Here is an 18,891-nt window from a genome sequence, read left to right as displayed (position 1 = left end):
AGTTCCCTTCACAGCAACCTGAAACTCGGGAAGCTTTCATCATGACAGAAGGATCAGTTCAAAATTCAACAAAGCATTCAGACGTAACTCTCACAAATTTAAAGAAGTAACATCTAGCTTTCCAGGCCCTTGTGCCATTTCTACTGGCAGAAAAGTAATCCCTGCCAGTAGAAGGAAGCCTATACCCACCAGTATGACAACGTGCAATTTCAAAAAAAAAAAAAAAAAAAAAGCCACCATTTTCTAAAAGTGGGCAGGAGAGAAGGATATCAGCACACCGAAACATTTTCTTGCCCTCTATTTCTAAGCACTTATACCATTGCTTCTGAAGTCCCCTTCTTCTATCAAGTGGAAAATTTCTGAGATTCCAGAGGCACACACGTGACTTGGCTAGAAAAATGCAAGGCCCAACCTTTTAGCACACAGGCCACCCACATGAAGAGATCACTCACAGGACCTGGGATAAGAAGTCTGAACTCACAAACAAATCAAGAGTTTGATCTTGGGCAGGTTTAGGAGGGCTCAGTCACATTGAATGAGTCAAACAAGAGGCTCTGGCTCTTTGCTACCAAAGCTTTATGATAGGAGAAGACACAGATCAATAGTGGAGAAAAACAAAATATTATGAGCATAGATTGGTTGCAGAGGTACAAAGGAATAGTAGACATTTTGAATTGTAGGTAAAGAGGAGGTGGGAAAACACAATTTCTCACTAAGGGAAGGAAAATTAAGATGGAAGTGAAAAAGAGTAGTTGACAAGCAAACAGGACACTCAGATAATACCTGTTAAATTGAGACTTCTCAATACCTAGAAGACAGAATGTATTTAAGGTGTAATGATGCCTTAGTACCACATCATTTTCTGGTATTCTGAAAGTTTACATAGCTGCAAGGCAACAGTTTTTCCCGATAAAATCATTCAGCAAGAAGCTTTCTAGTGATTCACTCAACTTCTAAAATAAACACTATCACAGCTGATCATAAGCACTTACCCATGCTGTAACTGCTGTCATGTTCAGATACACAGAAGTATAACACTACCTTCAATAACAACACCAGGAAAATGACATTAGTTTTCTGAGTCAAGCAAGGTCTTTCTTTCAGCTCAAGGGCATTCATCTGTTTGCCTGTAACACGGGAACTTTTGAATGTCATATCCAGGCAAGCCCAATGTTCAGGAGAAGTTCTACAAATCAAAGCACAGACCATATGATTTTGATGACAACCCGTTCACCCAAAGAGAAAAGTGCAGAATGCATGCAATCCCTCGCCTCTCCCTAGCCAAACCAATAACTTTATTTCCCCCTACAATTGCTTATACACGGAAAAGAAAAATAACAGTTGCTATTAACCATCTGCTTCTCACCCCATTATAGTTAAAATGTGGGCAACTGAATAATTTACTTCTTTTTGCTCTGCCTGGGAGATAAGACTGCTGCGAATTAAAAGCATGTTCCCAGATCCTAGCACAGGAACAAATAAGGGATCTTCAGCAAATGGGAGGAGTGGAATGGTGGGGGGGAACACCCTGTTTCCTGGTAGGGGTTGAAATGGGGATACTCTAAGAATAAGGGCACAAAACTATGGCTAGCAGGAATGCCTGAAGAAGCAGTAGATGGGAGGGTACCCTGAAGAAAGCTGATGGGGAGAAAAGCATGATTAAATGAGCCCTGGGTGCCTACGGCACATTCACGGTTACAGAAACACAACATGATGATTTCCAATATAACATCCTTCCAGAAGTAGTAACAACAACCTCTCTGACAACCTTTGAACTTTTTATGAGCCAGGTTTGTTGAAAGAAATGGGTTGAAAAGAAGTCATGAGGGATGCTGGACTTACTCTGTGTACTGAAGGGTGCTAGAGAAGCAAAAAGACAGGGTAGGCCATGGTACAGGCTGAATGTCACACCTGGGGACAGTCAAGGAACACGGTGTTGATCTGCACGTACACATCTAAGGGCAGGTGCTTACTGATAAAGAGGCAGCATTTTTACCTCAGGGTTTCTAACACGCACGTCAGCTACCTTAAGGTAAAAAAATTAGTGAAGATGAGGCACTACAAGTTTTACCATGAGGTGACTTGCCAAGATGAGTGTTGCGCCCCTGCCCAGGGTTGACCTGAGGGAGTTTACCTCACGGTAAAAGTAATAGTGTGTTACCTTCACTGAGCTTTCCCGTTCAGGCAGTTGACATGTACCTCTGTTACCCTGAGGAAAAAACACTCAGGTTTTTCTAACAGTGAAAGTATGGTGATTCACATCTAAGTGCCCTGTTCAAGAAACTGAAACCACTTTTCACTGGCTCTAGATGTCATTAGTGTTTTTTCTTTGCTTACTTTCATTTAAAAGCAGATAATTTGACTAATACACAGATGCATGCATACAACAGACAAGCCTCTGCAAATTCTGCAAAGAATCTTTCCATGTACTGTGAATATACTTTATAAAGATCTGCAGGTACTGACTGAGTAGTACAGTTTGATTTCTCCACGCAAACTGAACATTTCATCATGGCACTGTCCTGCAAACAATTGAGAGGAAATTTAATAGAACACATTCAGTTCTTTACCACCATCACTCTGAAGGAACAACCCATCTTCTTATTTTAATTTTGAATAAACCTTATTGTTGAGCATTGAAAAATATGTCAAAAGTCAACATGCAAGTGAAAACTCTTTCATGCATACCCATCCCCTTATTATTCTGTTCATGTGCCAGTATCACAACGAAGTCAATGAATGCACATTAAACCTTTCACAAGCATTAATTATTCAGAATAAAGCTATTTTTTTTGCTTAAAGTCCATATTATTAAAAAATTATCAGAAGCTTCCACACTACACTAATTGGGAGCCACTTTCGTGTTCCCTGAATCACAAGACAGATATGCTAGACAATCACTGTAAGCCCTTCAGGGCAGGGGCTGGCCCTTCTTCTTTGTTTAAGAAATGGTCAGTATATATTTTTACTCATAGTTCACTATGAACAATGATCAGTGACAATTAGTAGCAGTCTCAATGATCTGTAAATGCTCCTTTACAAAGGATTTTAGAGAGAGGTCTTTTCGCAAAAGGTCTTTTAATTAAAGCAATCTTGGCCTTTCTGCAGAAACAGGCAAAGGAATTGGATTGATTTTCATGTGTCTCATTCAACCAGGCAAGATACAACAAGGTAGTCAAGCTTCCTCTGACCTCCTCCACATTTCCCTGTCCCAGGAAAATGACCTTTCCCATTCTGCAGCACCAAGAGCAGCTGGCTGATGGACATAACTGCAGCTTCCCTCAGTACAATACTCAAAAAGGTTGTGTATCTGTACACAGCAGTCAGAAACGCATGGTGTGCCTGCTGGAAACATTTTAGATGCATTGGCAGATAAACTCTCAACTGGTATCTCTGGCATTTCCCACTGGGATAACACAATGTAACCAAAACTGCCTCCTAGCAAAGACCTAACACCTCACGTCTGCTCTGCCTTGAGTGAGCCACTGTTTCAGACATCTGCCCCCTTTGCATGACTACATTAGGAGTTCAAGAACTTGGGAGATCTATGCACTGACATAAATCTCATACATAAGTCTCATAAGTCTCAACACAAGGAAGCTCAGTCATATAGGAAATAGGAGTTAAGCAGGCATACATAAACAGTTAGCTTTGGGCCTAGATTCCTCCTTTCCACCATTCCAATAGTGTAAAGTTTTCCAGACTTCCAGGTACACGAACACAGAAAGTTAGGGTAGAATTAGTTTTACAGTCACAACTAGTGCAGTCACTAAGAATATGCAGGCATAAAAAATGACATTTTAGCCATCTCTTAGAGTACTTCAAAGGTCAGGAGACTTATCACACTTTATTTATTCATTTTGATTACAGGACAAGGTATGGATTATATAGTTGCTCTGAGCTGGGACATGCAAAGATGGTATTAACAGCTACTGCAACATACAATGCAATAAAATACGGCCTTGATTTTCTTTTATTTCAGAGGTTTTGGTCATGTTTACAAACCTTACTGTATTGATAGAAGGGCTAAAAAAATGTATTCTGGTGGGAGCTGAGGTTCTCAATGCCACCACCTTCACCCAGAAGCTAGAAAAACGTCAAATATTGTGAGAATCACAATACAAATCACAAGGGAGGGTAGGCAACAATCTAAAGGAACCTAGAATCTGCCATGCCAAATCAGGCCAACTGCTCAAGTCCAGTATCCCACTCCTAGCAGAGGCATTTAATCACTGCCTCTGATTTAAAGACAATAACCCCATAATGCACCTGGCCAATTATGAAATGCTGTATATGGATAAGGGAAAATCCTTCCTGATCCCTACAGAGACTAGCCAATGTCCTGAAATATGAGATTTAATTAAGCCTGTCTTATTACTTCAAATGTTACAACTATTCATAACATTTTCTAGGCCCTTTTCAATCCGGCATGGCATTCACATTTACAACCTCCTGTGGCACAGGAGTCTACCAGCTCAGCCTCATGCTGTGAGGCACCTTCTGCAAATGAATTAAATTTATGGCCTGTTTTGCCTCATTTTCTTAACACAAAGCCATACCAGCCAGAAATGTATGTTTTTTCAGGTGACATCACCTACTTCAGCTAGTCACCCCCAAGCCCACACGGCTGTTGGCCTGGTGATAGAATGGGACAGGGCCTTAGCGCAGAAAAAAGGCGACACAAAAAACAAGGACATGAACCTTCTCTTGGTACATTTTTTTCCCCTACTCATATTTTTATTATCCTCTCACCTGTTAATGAAACTTATAATGAAAGTCTTCTTAACGAAGGGAAAAGGGTGTTGTGGGCTGAGTCTCTAGCTAATTTGCATGGTCATCATAGCAAGAGTCTGTAAGTAACCAATGTCAAAACAATCTGTGAAAAAATGTCAACCAAATAGCATTTTCATTCCTATCGATAGCTCACAGAGGCCCTAGGACAAGGCTTCAGGTGGAGCAGCTCTTCCTCTTTGCTAGAGAAACCTCCATCTCACATTTGCCCTTGCCTCATATACATGATACCCTGTTTTACAAAGTAAAATGTTGAAGTTGGACTAATATTGCTACACATGGAAGGTATTTCCACCCTTAAAGCAAGACCCTATAGGTTTGCCTGCAGGGGAAAGATGAGGATTGTTATCTACAGTGGAACAATTGTTAATAAAAACAATTTTTAATTATATTACTGTTACTTTAACATCCATTCTGGAACACGAACTGCTTTCTACCTCTGCAAATGCACAAAAATTCACTATTAACATTTTGAAAACAGCAGATAAGATAGAAATGCAAAACCTTAGGCACACGTATAAAGAGAAAAGGAAGGAAGGAAGAGGGAAGGCTACAAGTTAATAATTGTTCAAAATCTGAAGTCTACAGTAAAGAGGGAAATAGTTTCATTCTGTTAAACAAACATCTTAGTAATCACAGGGTCTCCTGCATATTTGTCACAATCCTCTGTGTAAATTACAATAAAAGGATTTGTAGATTTGTTGGTTCAGACTTTGCCTTATACAAAGTCACTTCTGAAGAGAATTACATTGGAGGAGGGAAAAAGAGGAACTGAAGGAGAAGACCATTCAGAGAAGAAAATGTTGTAGTTTTGGAAATTCTCCTCCCTGAAATTGCACAGTACCTCATTTTGGAAACTCCTGAGTAATGTTGCAGCAGCCCTGGAACTGAATGAGATTCTTGGCAATGCCAGGTGACAATCTGCCCCAACTGTGGCTGCAATGCTGCACAGCCAGCGAGGCCAGAACCCTGGCAGCCCATTGCCTGATTGTATGGACCACTATTGAACTGGAAACAGTTTTCTCCAGGGAAAACTGATATTTCCCACGGATTTTTTTTTTCATGTTTCTTGCTGGTAATCTGTATGACAGAGAAAAAGGATATCAAGAAACTGGGGGTGAGTTCAGCAGAAGACCCCCAAGATGGTTGGAGGCTGGAGCACTGGCCCTGTGAAGAGGGGCTAATGGATGTAGACTTGTTCAGCCTGAAGAAAAGATGGCTTCGGTTCAGACTGGATGAGGAAAAAGCTTTTTCACCATGAAACCAGTAGAAATCACACAGTGGAATAGGTTGCCCAAAGAGGCTATGCAATCTCCTTTTAGGGGACTTTCAAGACCTGACTGGATGCAGAGCCGAACAAGCTGGTCTTCTAGAGTCCTTCTGAGGTCCTTTCTAACCTAAATGATCCCAATCATCTCCACCAAATGCAGATCTAAGAACTAAACCACTGGGAGTGGATGGACTCACTCAAGTGCAAAACACACCACCCCCTTCCATCTCCTGCAAATAGTTTTAGAAGTCATTCACCTTCTCCTCATCATCAGTGCTTCTTGGTCTGCATGACCATAGAGTTTACCAAGTACTTCTTGTGTTATCTGACACCTGTTTATATACATTTCTACAGCATTCACTTCTGTGGTGCACAAACAGCGCACTCCTGATAATGAATCAAGGTTCCTCAAACACCAAGAGCACAGCCTACAGCCACAAACTCCCTGCAAAGTTTGGAAAGGCTTCAACCCTTCTTTTAGTTGTCTTGTCCTATGAATAATATCGCCTGTGGTACTGAAGGTTCTGTTTGACCTTCTGTGACAGATGATAGTGGTAGGCTTTGCCTTCCCGTTGCTTGCCATCTACCTGGCTATTGTTAGCCAACTAAAAAGGTTTTAGGAGCCAGTGGAGCAAATGAAGCAATCCCTAAATCCTTTCCTTCCTGTTAACATCATGCTTGAAAAAAATATGGATATCAAACAAATGCATAATATCTAATGAAATGCAGACTTCGAAAACCTCTCATCAGTCTTCAGATGAGCCTCTGAAATGTGATGATGCTCAGCACACAACAATAAATATATTGGTCCATACCGATCCTGAGGTCCTTAAAATCAAACACAAAGTATATGAAGTCTCTGTGAAGATTCTAATAAAACTTTACAGGCTTTGGAGCACACAAACAGAGCAGGAACAACAGATTGCTATGATTTTAGAGAACTTTGTGGTTTTCCCTGTTTGCCAAAGCAAAATGTCAAGGGTAGGAATCCAGGGAAAAACAAATGTACATGGAAAAACAAATGTACACTTTCACTGTCCTATACAATCATGTTAATTAAAAACATGGTTCTTTTCAGTATACTGATCTCCACACCTCTGCAAGGTAAACACAACACCCTGTTTTACAGATGCTGAAGTGAGGTGCTGGAAAACTAGGTGATTATGTTGAAAATCATACAATGAACAGAGAACCAAATCCAGGTTTTTCAAATCCTGGTATGGTGTCTATACACTGTTAATGTATCTTTTCATACAAAAATTAAGATCCTTCTGTCCTCAGACAAGGTTTGCGAAAGTATTCAAAAGGTTCATTTTCTCTCAATTTACCAAAAGATTAATTTGTGAAAATTTAGACAGACATTTGGCTGAAAATATTAACCAAATAACTGCTCGGACTAGATCTCTTTTGAACACTGCGAAATGGAATTACCTTGGAATTTTTGAATTGTATGTGCTTTTTCTACCTTTTGCTTTTTTCCATTTTGTACAGCAAGAACAAGCCTTTACCGGCTGAATAAATGCAGAGACTGGGGTGGTGGTGTCTAAAAACTACAAGATTAGACAAGTAAAATCTACCACAACACCTGCTGCTCTTCTAGATGCCCCACATGCAGCATTTTTAGCAAGAATTACTGAGTCAAGAGATATCTAATTAACATTTAGTCCTTGTGCTTTCCGAGTCTGACCCAGGTGCAGCAGTGAATATGCTAGCTGAAGTTTCAGTTTTCTAGCTTTCAGTTTTTAATGAAAAAAAAATTTATTTTCTACCAACAACAGTTTTAATGGAAGGTTTTTTGAGCAGTCCCATTGCCAAGTGCTCTCAAGCCCCATTAATTCACTGTGTAAAGGCATTTAGTATCTCTAAGTGCTCAATACTTTTGTACTTGACCCTCTGGGATCAACATAACATGATACTTAGAGCCAGAAAAGTAGTTCCAAGTAGCACAAAACCTGAAAGTGTCGATTCACATTCACTGGCAGCTTTAACTGGGATGGACGAAGCATTTACCGTTGCCAGATGTCACCTCTGTCCTTCTGTTGGATGTTACCATCCCAGGGACAGTGTAGCAGAACAAGCATACCCTCCCGAATCAGCAGGGTTTACAGCCTGAAATCGGCAGCAGCTCATATGAGTACAGCAGGATAAAAGCTCCTTTGGCTTGGGTGCAGGCACACATCACATTCAGCCAGCCCCATGGCAAGGCAGCATCCCCAGCAGAGGGGTGGGGAAGGTAGCTGGGAGCCGTTTCTCCTTCAGCTATCTCTGATTGAACTCTGTCACCAAACATGAGTCAACACCCAAAGCCAGTTAGCTGGCTGCTAGTGTACAGTGCTGCTAGTTTAAAAAAAGGAATGACCCCATAAAAATAGTTAGGGCTCAAACTTTCAGTGTGCACATCTGTTCGTGGAGGCAGACTCTAAGGTCACTTTGAATCGCGGAATGAAGCATACAGCTAGTGAAATCCAAGAAAAATGACTGCCTTTCCCCTTGTGTCTGAACTTTTATCTGCTCATCTGAACATTTTGCAAAAACCAACAGAAAACCTATTACAAAGATTGCTGGTGCATGAAATGATTGAGAAATATTTGCAGTTTGAAAGCAGTTTCACTTCCTGCCTTATACCACAAAGAAGCTTTTTAATAAAGTTAACATCACTGTTATTTGTTTTACAACTATGTTCTTATTTTGTCTATTTTTGATTTCTTGAATACTTATGTTAACACAAAGAAAAATTTGCTCTTGGAGCCAGAAGTTCATGGTTTTTCATTGTAAGCCATGTTGATGATAATGTAATGATGTTTCTAATAATAATACTTTGCACTTACACTGTTAAGCAGCTTTCATCCAAGTATTTTAATGCACACTACCAATTTTAGTTAAGCTACCTAAATACATGCATACGATTTTACAGCTGGGCAGACTGGGTGATTTTGTGACCTTCTTTCCATAAGCATAAAGCCTGAAAACTAGACTGTGGAGTCCTGAGTTAAAATACCCCAGGAACCATTAAACTATACTGCCTAAGCAACACCTATTCACAGTAGTTAAGCTCCAGAGCTGGTAGAATACTAATTAAATTAATTTTGCGAATGCTTCTGTGCTGCTATTTGTGAGGTTGTGTTCCAATATGCAGACAAGCTGTTAGATAGTCATAAAATATATTTGTGAGTCCTGCAAGTAATGAATTTCAGCATGAATAACTATCTAAAGACGGTCCTACGAAATAAAAATCATAACAAAAAGCTATCGTATGTTCCCTACTATTATTTTTGGTGACTTAAAATGTTTCAGCTACCCACTCAGAAAGCCACGTGACCAGTATCATAATCTTGCAGGCTATGTCTCTTTCTAGAAACTACTTTACACTGTGACCAGAATAAAAAGGCTAAATTTGTTCGTTACGGTTTTGACTAATTCAGTTAAACACAAAAGCAAATACCTTTCTGACCCACAAGGGAATTTCTATAGGGATGGCTGACCAGTAGTTCTTGCTTTCAGCTCAAAAGGAGGGTCGCCGGTTTCTATGACAGCCTCTTACAAAGTTGTGTCATTGGCAGTGGTGGCGTGTCAATTACCCGATGAATATCACACAGCAGGTCTTTGTTAACAGGGTGATACTTCAGCCCTTTTCCTGTGCTGCATCGAAGGTCATGTTTCTTGCATCTTCTTCTGAAGCCATCTGGGGGCACCTGCTGGCTGTTGGACTTGCTGGACCCTGGCTCAGCTTTTGCAGGATTCTGGCCATTCCTACACAACTAACATGGCATGTATATGTTGAATGTCCCCCCCACACCACCACCTCCACCACAGCCCTTTTTTTTTTTCCCAAAGGAAAAGTTAAATATGCATATTTAAACTCAGAGATTTTTATTCCTATAGGGCTAAGTGAGTTGCAAGCCCCACACCAAAACACACTCCCAGTTGGTAACAAATGTGGGAAAAATGCATTAAAATGGAGTATGAACATCAGCAAGCAAAGATGGTACCTGGTCATTGATGTGTAACACTTTCTTCCATGTAAAAAAAAAAATAGTTAAAAAGAATTAAAAAATTATTTGCCCAGAAGTAATCCTGCAGTGAGTTGAAGGGTGGGAAACTATAACAATGTCTATATTCCTCCTGCGTAGGTAGACCTGAGTAATTTAGATCTATTTGTGTAGCACACTGGAAGGTTTAAGCATCAGCATCTGAAACAACTGGAAACGGCAGAAAATGTAGAGAAAAGCTCTTTCTGAAGTGCAGAGACTTCTGTTGCCTTCTGGCCACTACACATTGTACGGCAGTGAAGGCTGCATCACCACCGGGCACGCAGGATTTGCACCCTGTTTCCAGAAGGGAAGTGCCACTCTGGAGACACACGGAGAGCCCTCTGTGCTTCAGAATTCTGCTTTTCAGCCTTATCCAGCAGGAATATCTTTCCTTGCAGGTGGCAACATCAGCTGATGGTCCTTTGCTGTACCCACGCTACATTCTGTAGCCAAACATCTCATTAGTTTTGAACACCGTGTATAAAATACCATGCTACTTTTCATGGTAAAGACATTAAGCTGTTCACTGTGGCAGCCTTGGCCTGATTTCTTTCTTTCAGCTTACAATTCATTTTTTTTTCCTTAATCCTTACCATGCACTCAAACACACAAAGATCATCAGGTCGCTGCAGACAGGGCTGGGCTGGTGGTGACCCTCTGTGCATGCCCATCGCGTACACACGTACCTGGAAGGATGACCATATTTCAACCTGGAAAGCAGGACACCAACAATGGACAAGTAGCATTCAACAATTCAAGTAGCATATATAAAAGGAACCTTGGAAATCAAAGGACAACCTCGCCTTGTTTCACCAGAGAAAATGAGGTCAATTTATAATAGGGAACAAGGTGTCTTAATAACAGTATTTTTCTCTGTATGATACTTTCTTTTTTTTTCTGCCAACTCCCCACATTTTGTGTCTATGCTGTGCCATCTTTTATACCCATGCCCCACATCCCTGCACTGCAACCCACTAACCTTATTGTTACCCCGGTTCCTTCACTCCAGCTTCTTATAACTCTAAAAACTCCACACACACACATACATGGAACATATATATCTGTGTTCCTTTTCACCCACATGAAGAACCTGTAGTCCACTGTCCACTGCTCTGAACCTCCTTTGCTCTCCAAATTCTCTTCTCTGCATCGCACAAGATTTAGGACCAAACCTTGTAACTCCTTCTAGAAATATACGTAGGTACCAAATGCGATATTAAAGAGTGCTGTGAACTGTACCTCTTCATATCTATTTTCCACTAGATCTGAGCACTCATCATTCAGGGTATTAGCTTGCCTTCTCAGTCTCTGGAGCTAAGCAGGGGCAAGTCAGGCTCCATTTGTTCACGCAGTTGGGCTAACATATACAAAATACATTTGTACTCACCATATGAAGAACGGATGTTACCATGTCGATGGGCACTGTAATAAATAACAGGTTACACAACACAATGGAATAATCTTCCATGCTATAGGAATAACAATTGGTAAATACGCTGGCTTCATTTTTATGGAGCATTTCAGATTTTGTCTGGGTTTTAGTGCACTGCAAGCAACATTTGCTTTGTGTTAGGTTACTCTTCCCTTTTATTCTCTTTTAAAGCAATGGAAATTTGTTCTATAGTTACTGATTTTTTATTCTTATCATATATACCACTGTGGTATCCATATAAATGCAGCGAGATTAACCGTTCGAGTGTGACTAAAGCAATCTTGGAAATAACAGGGATAAAGTGATATATTCCCCAACCCCCACTTCAGCAAACAAACAAAAAGTTGCAGAACAGTACATGTCAGCCAACATAGAAATTTTCAGTATTGTTCCCTTCTTGATCTTGATTTAACAGGCAGAAAAAATGGAAAATGTGGGAGGGGAAAAAAAAAGGCACAGACAAGTACAGTTATGAGGACAAAGAGAAATTCTCGTGTGCTGCATTAAATCCAATTTTCAAAGCCTTTCCCAGTGTAAACCAAACACCTCCTTACTGATTCAACTAACAGAGGAAATCACAGTCTATTGATCCAGTTAGCGTAGCTGCAAATTGTATGCAAGTACGCAGACACTTATTAAACACATTTTGGAAACAAAAAGTTGTTTCTGGTATATCATCCCTCTCAACATGGCTGTAGCAATGCTGCCAATTGTGCTGCAGTTTAATATAGATTTCCTATGGAAATTAATTCCACATGCTGATGGCTTACTAGTTAATGCCCACGAGTTATTCATTTATCTGTTTTGCATTTATCAACTGTCAATTTCATAGAATACCCCCCACCTTCTCATATTATGAGACAGCGAATAGTAGCTCCTCATGTTTCCTCCACTCAGTAGTTTCCAATAACTGTCTTATGCTTCTCAAGGAAATTTTACAGTGTTCTAAATCTCTTTTTATACAGGCCTCTTAACTAGGATCATTACACTCCTACTTGGTCTATTTTATTTCATACAGAGTTTGTGAGGCAATCAAATACTTTCAGTATAATTGATAAGCCCCTTATTTATAGAGGTTATTGTTAATGTTTTCCTTATTAATCTGTTCCTTTACAGATAAAAGGCAGTTGTTAGGTGCAGACAAGCATACATCCCTATTGAAATTGCAGAGGACAGGTTGTGTATTCACTTTCTCTAAGTGATCTCATGTATTTCTGTAGGGTTGACTGACTGTGTTAAGGCTATAAATTGGTTTGGGATCTAGTTTTGCAAGGAAAGCATTGTTAACCAAAGCTGGATCCTCTTACTCTATTCATATGCTTTTTATTCTACTTTATTCTCCTTCAGCAAGTCTTCACGTGGGAGATTTGCAGCTCAGAAACAGCCTGAAGTCATTGTCTCACAATAAGGAAGCATATCTAGGGAGACCAATTTCCCTTCTGTATTATCAGTACTCTTCATGTACGTGATAATTATAGGTCAGGGCCTGATTCTCAGCTTACCACCACAATAATGAAAGTCTATTAATGTCCACTAAGTTGCTCCCACTATAATAGAGATTTCCAAACCCTACAATCAGTTAAGATAAATATTACTGTTTTGCGAATGACCTTGTGTGGATCTTTGTGACCATATGTTTGAGTTCTAACATGCATCCTGGACATAAACATCAGCACACTTTTTTTTCAAACAATTTGTGAAAGTGGTTTTGTTAAAAGCAACATTTGGTAAAAAGTCCTTTAGTGGATGAATTTCTGCACTTAACAGAAAGCAAGAAAACAATTGTTTCCTGTAATTGGACAGTTTGATTAGAGGCAGGTGGTGCAGAGCTAAGAAAACTGGAGCCACGAAGCCAATTTTAGCGTCAAGCACATTTCCTTTTGCTTTAGGATCCAGAAGCATAACATGTAAATTACTTCCAACAAAAAAAAAAAGGAGGAAAAAAAAGAATGTAAATTTAGTTCCTATTTATTATCCCTACTTGTACTCCCTCCATAGTAGAAGCTTGCAGCACAGAAAGGAGGTGCATACTTGATGTTCATAACACGCTATGCACACAGAATCATGGGTATAAAAAGAACATAGAATTACAATTAAAAAAAGCTCTTGTAGATTTCCTTGAAAAGCTATGCAAGAGATGAGGTGAGTACCTGTTCTTGTAAAACCCAATTCAAACAACACACCTGCACTAAACTATTATCAATTGTAGCTCCATTATTTATTATTTTTATCACTAGTGAAATAAGGAGTCCCAGTGATGGACCATAAAGCAGCACCTCTGAGTGCAGTGGAATTAAATTTCATTCAGCTCTTGCTGAGATTTCAGTGGGTATCAATCCTAATTACTGTACAAGTAAATACAATAACCAGGTCTGCTCATCCACCTCAGCGCGCATTAAGCCAGACACCATATCTAGTCAAGAAGAAACTGTAGATATATGAGCAATCTGAAGAGTGCACTGTCAGTCTGAATCTTGCTCCTCACCGCGGTGTACCCGGGTATCTGACAGAGCAGACTGACTGATATCAACTGCTTTAAATTGCCCTAAAGTCCTGACTGCCATGGGCGAAGAAAGAGGCTGACCATTTTATATACAGATGGTCTAAAGTATGCAGAATACCTTACACTGAACTGGGATAGAATTAATTTTCTTCTTCATGGTCCACTTCACATTGAGCATTCATAGGAGGACGGTTTGAACAACTGGAAGATAAAAAGCTCGGGGACAAATCTGCTGCTCCTGTAGAGCAGCGTGTAACTTTGGTCAGTATTCAGTGTAAGAAATGGATCTAAATGAAGAGAACCAACTCCTCGGAGGATGACAACACACCAAGAGCTGCAGTGCCACCAAACACCCCTGGGGAATGGACTCCTCACCTACCGCGGGAGCTGGGCGTGCAGGAGACACCCATCACCCCCATCCTGACATGGCAGCGAGGATGACGTGACCCCATTCCACCCGCTCCGACCGACAGCCTGCCGCACGTCTCGACAGCGAGTGAGAACAGAAAAGCGATCCCAGCGGTGCGAGGCTCGCAGCGCGGCTCAGCTGGGCCCCGTGCGTGGGAGGAGGAAGTCGTCTTGGTTAGCTGTCACCCAGCACCACCGCCAGCGGCTGCACACTCCCACTCCCACCACCTGCATCCTACCCGAGCGAGCTGCACCTCTTGGTCCGGATTTAGATGGTGTGTGAGCACAGCCTCCCTCCTGCGTTGCTGGGAAGGGGACGGGGAAGGCCCCTGCGGACAGCGGCGCTAACCCACGAAGCGCTGTGAGCACGGGGGAGGCAGGAAGGAGCTGAGCTCGATGAGTGCAGGGCAAAACTTGCAAGGGTGACTCCTCATGTCACACACAGCTCACAGCTGGGCCCAGCATCCCGACCCAGTCTAGAGCACGGGAGTGCCTTTGGGCAAAGCTTCATCCAGAAGCACTGCCTGGTACGGTACTCAAAGGAAATTCAGACAGATCAAGTTGGAAGTGCCAGCAGCGTGATCGCAGGGACAGCTGACACTCATGAAAAATACATGAGGATGATTTTCAACACCACTTACATATGTGAAGAGGCAGAATGAACTTCCCCAGTTGGTGCTTGTATCAACACATATAGAAACATTGGTACTATTGCAATAGCAATATTTTCACAAGGAAGATAAGTATTGAACAATATCTTTACTGTATTGGGCATAAACATATCTTCAATCAACATCAGCCATGCGTGGACTCTTTTCTATCTATACTTTCTGTCAAAGACACATTCATTGTGGGCAACACCAGACATACATGCTGGGCAAGGGACTTTTTGCATTAGTACTTGTACCTTTTAGATGAGGTAACATGCTGTATACAATTCCCTCGATATTTATAAATTAGACTTAGTAATAACACAAGAGTAATGAACAATAGACACTCTAAATGGTTTCTTAACTTCAGAAAAAATGCTCTTTATTAAAGAAAACTACAAATTCTGAGAGATGAAAGTGTGGCTATATGAAATCTAGGAATGACCATGCATCTCCGACACGTTTCATGGTCAGAGCTAATAACTTGTTAGTTCCATCTCAAAATATCCTCTAGCTTTTTCTTAGTCATCCAAAAATTGTTCTTACTCTAGACATTAATTCTTTGAGAGGAGCCCAGCCAGGACACAGCAGGATGATTCTATCAAACCTATCATCAGTTCAGTTGTGACCGGACAGAAGGATTTCAGATAAGAGAAGTAGTCATTTCTGACAAAATGGGAAGTACAGGACTTTCTGAGCATCCTCTAGAGCTCATGCCTCCTGTGGCAAGTTTCTGTGACATTGACTAAGAAGAGAGAAAAAGGATCAGTTCTGATCAAAACTGGATATTGGTCTGGAAGAGGCTTCCTAAAACTAAGAATCTGCTCCTCAACACTAAATAAGATTGACCACTCTCCATTAATGTCTATAATATCTGATTTCTCCATAAGATCCATAAGTTAAATTCTAGTCACAATGTCAGTCTACTGAAATTCTTCGCATTTCCTCAGAATAGTAAAAATAAAAACAAATAGATTCTCTTTGTTCGACATAGTATTTCTCATGCAGTCATGCTGACTGTGAATAATCAGATCACAGTATTTAAGCTGTCTCACTATATTTTGCTTTAGCTTTTCCAGCATCTGCCCCATGGCTATTGTCTCTTTTCATACTACAGTATTTACCTAAATGATGCAAAAGCACAGGGACACTGTGTACACTTGCGCAATTGCTAGATGGACAAAATTGGAATAAAGTCAAAAGAGATTTTAAAGATGTTTAGGCATTTAACTCCTACAGCATTAGGAACAAGGCATGTCACAAAACCTGGTTGTTAGACTGGGACTGGAACAGAACTGCATTCCTCTGTACAGCTGGAGTCTGATGGTCATGTCTGAAGTGAAAAGCATCTTTATCCCTGAAGTGGAGAGAAAGCAGACGCAAATCAGCTGGAGATAAGGTCAACAGCTATGGCAAGGGAGGAACTCCTGTCCTTGTTAAATCTCCAGCAATTTCCAGTACAACTAAACCTCCTCCAGGAGCAACCGATGCTGTGAAATGCACCATCCCCTCCCTAACCTACAACCTTCCACTTCAGACACAGGACACATTCCTTAGCCCATCCCTCTACAACAAATATCCTGCAACAAACAAGTTAATACTAGTAAAGAAAAAAAATACTGCTGAAACAAGGCCCTCCAAGACACATTCATTCTCCAGGAGGAGAGGCTGAGAGAACAAAGACCACATGGCACATGTTACTGAAGGTGCTTGAATACTCCAGTGAAATGTGTGGTACAGAAACACACATAAAACAGAAACCAACCAGCTGATAATACTCTAATATATTCTGATTCTCATCTAGGTTATGACTGATGTTACACTCTTACCAGTCCTCTGGCCCCTCCTTGTTATCTCATTTTGTCCCATTTGCCTCAGCATTCAGGAAAGCTGGTTACCTAAGCATGGGTTATATCGACCTTGAGAAATTGAGTTTTCAGGCATTTCGATTTCATGATCACCTGTTCAGGTGATCCCGATCTTCTCTAGTAATTCGCTTTTCTCCCTTGGGAAATTTCTGCCATCTGTCCTCTATTCCTTCCTGAAAATGGAGGCAAAGATAAAGCTTTCAGCAACACCCTCAATAAATGCCTTCACTTTTTCTCACAGGCCCCATCATCCCTTTCAGTAACCCCTTATTCCAAATGCACCACAAGCAAATACATTTAATTCTCTTTAAAAGTGAGCAAGGGTTTCTATCATCTGTTTTATTCTGGCCCACTACATATATTTCAAATGCTTATGCACGTTTCCTTTCATTCTCCATCTGTCTGTCTTTTTTTTTTCCCGTTCATTCGTTCTGTTGAGGATTGTCATCTAATGTAGAGCATTATAACAGAAGTCAGGTCTTCTAAGTCAGCTGCTTATCCCTCGACTTTCTATGTGACCCCGTGTGTGTCATTAAGCCTTATTAAGCCTCAGTTTCCTGTCTTTAAAAAGGATGTTGTCTGTTTTAACCAGTATATTAAAATAGTTTAATTTCATCAGAATAATAACACCTTATAAATGCTCAGTACTATTTCTATTTCATGCCAATCATGCCACCCACATTAATAAACCACTTTGTGTTTACCTCTGGGCTGATAAATTTGTCATAATCGATTGTCAGGCTCTGGGTTCACAGCAAATAACTAAATCTCACTTTGCAGCCATCACTCCCTTGTTCTTGAATCCTTTCCCTTCCTGTGCAACTTTCCTCCGAAAGTGCTTCATGAAACCACACAGAGACAGCCTGTTAAAGTGAAACTGATATTTAAAGCTCAACAACAGATACTGTAATTAGAATGGTCCCCTATACTGCTAGTTGTTCTCATTTTTTAAAGATTTTAGTAACGGTGTCTGAATTCATGCATTTATTAAAAGCACTTTCAACATGTTGGAATCACGTTGAAATGAGGAAGGAGAACCTAGTACAGGTAACTGGGGGATGGATCCCATCTATTTAGTTGTGGCTAAGAGAGATGCAGAAAGTGTGTAATATTCAAATAATGCCAACAAATTAAAATTTGATATAATTCACTTATCTTTGGTTTGTGTTTTTGATTTATTTTTAAGTATGATATTATGTGAAAAGACTGACAGAGACTGGATACTCTCATTTTAGTTTTGAATGGCCTCATTAACATTCAGCTCCATGAATTCTACTGTTTCTTTTAGCAAAGCAAAAATGCCCTTCCTACTCAGAGCAACCCAACAAAACCTAATTTGGTTACTGTCACTGGAACGTTTGTGGACACAAGTCCAGGTGGCCTTTGTGCTTCACGTAATAATTTGCCAACATCTTTTACATGTTGAGCCTTAGCTGCATTCCCCACATGCCCAAAACTCTTCTCAGCATTATTTGCACATAAGAGTATTTAAGAAATGCTGGATCAAACCCTAGGATATCAGAGTATGTGTTGTACAATTTATTGGGATAGAAACACCTCAGTCATCATTTATCCTTATTTATAAGAGGTTGTATTATCTCTTCAGCTGGTTGCTCTAGCAGAGAGAATTTCCTATTGGTTGCTTTCTATTATTATGTCATATAATGTCTCCTCTGGGCACTTTCAGTAACACCCATCTATGGGACACAGTGCATAAGGGGAAGAGTGCGAGGATTTTCATAATTCCTTTGCAATATGAAGGCTTGATCAATGGCCTGATCTTAGACATTGACAGGACTGGAGTAGAGCTGAGTGCATATTCCAAGTCAGGTATTCCTCTCCTCCGAGCAGATAAAAAGGGTAGGGAGAAAACACAACTATGGCTCTGTCTCAGTAAACCCATCAGGCAAAATAACCCACAGCAGGATCACTCCAGGA

General features: G+C 40.6%; 1 protein-coding gene across 1 annotated transcript in view; it reads right to left on the bottom strand.

The window, feature by feature from the left end:
* The window catches only part of LOC310896236 (uncharacterized protein), a 177,600-nt gene that overhangs the window by 58,337 nt on the left and 100,372 nt on the right, over positions 1 to 18,891 (bottom strand). Inside the window, exons 3-4 of the mRNA XM_083828285.1 lie at positions 14,403 to 17,126; positions 10,686 to 11,514 (exon numbers count right to left, since the gene is read on the bottom strand). The gene's annotated coding sequence lies outside the window, so the exon portion shown is untranslated. The remainder of the gene's footprint in view (positions 1 to 10,685; positions 11,515 to 14,402; positions 17,127 to 18,891) is intronic.

This window comes from Anser anser (assembly GCF_964211835.1).
Source record: "Anser anser genome assembly, chromosome: 3".
NCBI lineage: Eukaryota > Metazoa > Chordata > Aves > Anseriformes > Anatidae > Anser > Anser anser.
This window is presented reverse-complemented; position numbering and strand designations above follow the sequence as displayed.